Source organism: Pongo pygmaeus, chromosome 22 (assembly GCF_028885625.2).
Source record: "Pongo pygmaeus isolate AG05252 chromosome 22, NHGRI_mPonPyg2-v2.0_pri, whole genome shotgun sequence".
Classification (NCBI taxonomy): Eukaryota; Metazoa; Chordata; class Mammalia; order Primates; family Hominidae; genus Pongo; species Pongo pygmaeus.
The window spans coordinates 37,158,812-37,163,182 of NC_072395.2; positions in this window are offsets into that span (position 1 = coordinate 37,158,812).

Here is a 4,371-nt window from a genome sequence, read left to right on the forward strand (position 1 = left end):
TTAGAGTGTTCTGAAAATCTAATTGATGTTGATTTTCTAAAAATAAATTTCTGAAGTGCCTGTATTTAGTTAAGTATTTTATTATTGTAGCTAATCTGAAGGTCAATGTTGTTTTCCAGAGATGCCAACCCAAAAAAATATTTGGAGGCATGATGTTATACATATGGTTTTAGATACACACATAGGTATAAACATGTCAGTATATTTTTACAAAAGTAATTTTCTTAATGTTTTAAAAAATTTACTTTGATTTTTAACCATAAATTTTTCATGTTGATAAATATTCTTATCTAATAGTATTTTCATATTTATTTCCCATTGTATGACGTATCATGAAAAATTGACAAGTTCTTATTACTGAATATTGAGATTGTATCAAATGTTTTACTGCTATAAATAGTACTATACTAGACATCTTCATGGCCGATTTGTTCACTCTTTCTGAATATTTCTTTGGAAATATATATTCAGTACTCATTTATCTTTTCAAAATACAAACATATTGCCCAATTGTCCTCCAGATTGTTTATCCTGGTTTACATATATATCATTTGTATTTGAGAAGCATAACTCTCTAAAAATTTACCAATATTTCATATTAAGAATGTTTAATTTGTCATAATAAGTAAATCTTAGAAATAGATCACATTTCCAAAAACATTGCATAAAATGTATGGTGGTAAGTATTGAAAATAACAATGTTATAGGTATTCTCAGGACTTCTTTAGAACCAATATAAACACCGATTAAAAGAAAAAAGCAGGGAAGAGAAATAGCTCACTAATATCCCCGTAAAATCTTTTGTTATACTTAACTAAAAAATAAATTATATTACATTGTGTTTTCTGCTCTTTTGAAAATACTGAAATGTTGATCCTTCTCACCAAGTAGAACATTTATAGAAGAGCAATTGTTTTTGTAGGGGTGGTGAGATAGAAAGTCTGTAAATTATAACCTAAGTATCAAAATAATCCAGCTGTACAGAGTGATGTGATTTCAATCTGGGGCAACACATATTGTCTAGACCACTCTCAAGATATTAAGAAGCTCAATGACATTCCTATTATTTTAATAATAACAAACCTCAACAATAACCATTGTAAATACATTTAGCTCATACATCTTTACTAGACTCCTGGAAACATGAAATAAAAGAAAGCTGATGTCTTACAGAATATTGAGGGTTAAGAAGCAAAATTTCACTGCAAATAATGCGTTTTCTTTGATTCATCACTATTTAAATCTATGAACAGAAATTGTGATCTCCAGATGCTGAATGCCATTTCAATGCCCTTATTCAATGAAGAATAAAGGAGATACTGCCACCTAGTGGTCGCACATGCTGCTCAAAGCAAAATATTTTCTTATTCAAATATTTTTAGAAAAGACCAGGCTGATGTGTGATTGTGTTATGGTTAAATGAAGTGTGCAATAATTATCAAAATTATGCATCTGTTAGGTTCTTAACTGCTGTGCACTTTATTCCGTTTACTTTTACAGTTTAAGCACTTTCACAAGGAAATAGACATTACTATGATGTGACTAGGAAAAAACTAATAAACTATTGTCTTTACAGAATGATTGAAGATAATTTTCCTGGCTAAAGTAGTCATTAATATTCTACATTGCTTAAGACAGTTTAAAAGAGAATATTTCACTTAAAACATGCATTTATCTCATTTATTTTAATAAATGTGTATTTGGGTTTGCTCACATAATACTACATATGGTGTAGATGTGGAAAACTGTTAGCTTAAATTAGCAACCATAGATTAGAGACATTAAATACCTTAAAGAAACTTATCTCTTGGAAATAAAATGTCCATTTATTAAAATGTAGAATTTTAATATAAGAATTAATAAGAAAATATTCTTATTTGTAAAATACTATATATTCCTTGAATAGTATATTTTCAAAGAAGTAGCATGAATTCTTGTGATTCTGCACAGGGGTATTGTACAAGAAATAGCATTTTTTTTGCTAGACATATCCATAATGTGATCACTGTAACAGGCAAGTATAAGCGAAACATTACATAAAAGTAAAATTAAATTTTAAAATACACCTGAATGCTTTTGTTGCTTGCTTGAAGTTTGGACAGATGTTCTATATGCAGTGCTCACTCTTCTCATGTAGCATATACTTAAGACTAGCCTTCATTTTGCTCTGCATGTTCTCTACATTTGCATAATACATTGTGCTAGGAAAAATTTAACAAAATGATGTTTCATTATGTCAAAAAATATAGAGAGTATTTTTTTTAATCACAAAATATTTTGGCACAACACCACACCTGGGAACACACAATGCTTTCTATTTAATGTCTCATGCTATTTAATCAGAAAAAAGGATGCTCTTATAAGAATATATTCAATGAAATATTAATTAATTTATTCACCGACTACTTATTGAGATCCTCCCATGGGCCATACATTATTCCAAAAGTGTCTGCAAATAACTCCCTGAGACAGACAGGATCTTGTTTGCATTGAAGCTCCTTCTCTTTTTCCTTCTTCCTCTTCTCCTCTTTCATATCCTAAGTTGTGGATAAGCAGATAAATTTGATTGTTTGATTTCCTTGGTTTTCTCTTCTGTTTTTTCCTTGTTTTGATTTTATTAAACTGCTGTTTTTATTATTCTATCTACTCACTCTACTTTGAGATTTATTTGATTTTATTTTTCTAGATTCTCAATTTGTAAACTGAGCTCAACAATGTAAGAGCTTTCTTCTTTTTCTCCCATGTGCTTAGTGCTACAATATTTCCTCTGAGTGTTGTGTCCTCTACTTCCCACAAATTTTGATATGTTGAATTTTAATTTTCTTTCAATTCAAAATACATTTTAATTTCCCATTCGATTTTTTACTTGGACTCTTGAATTGTTTAGAAGCATTATTTGCTTTCTAAATATTTGATGATTTTCCAGATATTGTTCTGCTATTGATTTAAATGGAATTTCATTGTAGTTGGAGAACATACTGTGTATGACTTGAATACTTTTAATTTTACTGAGATTTGTTTTAGGTAATAAAATCTGGTCTACATTTTAAACAGCGCTTTTCTACTGTACCTAAGTGAAGTCTTTCATAAATATCAGTTAGGTCAAATTGATAGTATTTTTTAAATTTTCTACATATTTAGTAACTTTTTTCATAATTTTCTATTGAGAAAGGATGTTTAAAATCTGATTATAATTTTAGATTTTGTATTTCTCTTTACATTTTTTATCATTTTCCTTGATTAATTTTAAAACTGTTTTAGATTGATAAGTATTAATAAATGTTATGTCATATTTTTAATTGACCCTGTTATCAAATGACTCTCTTTTGTCTGACAATCTTCCTTGTTCTGAAAATGGTTTCCCTTATATCGATATAGTTATCCCAGCTTGCTTTTCCTTAGTGTTATCAGGTGATATATTTTTTATTGTTTTGTTTTAACCGATTTGTTTCATATGTTAAAGTGGGAGCAAGCATATGCTAAGTCTTGCTTTTTCATCCACTCTGAAAAGTTATGCCCTTTAATTGAGATGTTCAGACCATTTGCATTATTGTGATTATTGACATGGGTATTAATTTTCTATTACTATTATAACAAATCACCACAAATTTGGCACCTTAAAGCAACCCAAATTTATTATCTTATCAGAAAGTCAGAAGTCATGGGAACAACATGTTGACAGGGCTGCATTCCTTCTGGATGTTCTAGGAAAATGTTTCTTTGGCTTTTCCAACTTCTAGAGACTACATGTACTTCTTAACTCATGACTCTGTCTTACATTTTCAAATCCATCACTTAAATAAAATATCTTAAGAAAAGCTGGTACCATTTCTACTGAAACTATTTCAAAAAATTGCAAAGGAGGAATTCCTTCCTAACTCATTTTAGGAGGCCAGCATCATCCTGATACCAAAACCTGGCAGAGATACAACATAAAAAGGAAACTTCAGGCTAATATCCCTGATGAACATTGACGCAAAAATCTTCAATAAAATACTAAGAAACAGAATACAGCGGCTCATCAAAAAGCTTATCCACCATGATCAAGTTGGCTTCATCCCTGGGATGCAAGATTGGGTCAACATACACAAATCAATAAATGTGATTCATCACATAAATGGAACTAAAGATAAAAACTATATGATTATCTCAATAGATGCAGAAAAGGCCTTCAATAAAATTCAACATCCATTCATGTTAAAGTCTCTCAATAAACTAGGTATTGAAGGAACATAGCTAAAAATAGAGCCATACATGACAAACCTGTAGCCAATAACATACTGAATGGGCAAAAGCCAGAAGCATTCCCCTTGAACACTGGCACAAGACGAGAATGCCCTCTCTCACCACTCCTATTCAAGACAGTATTGG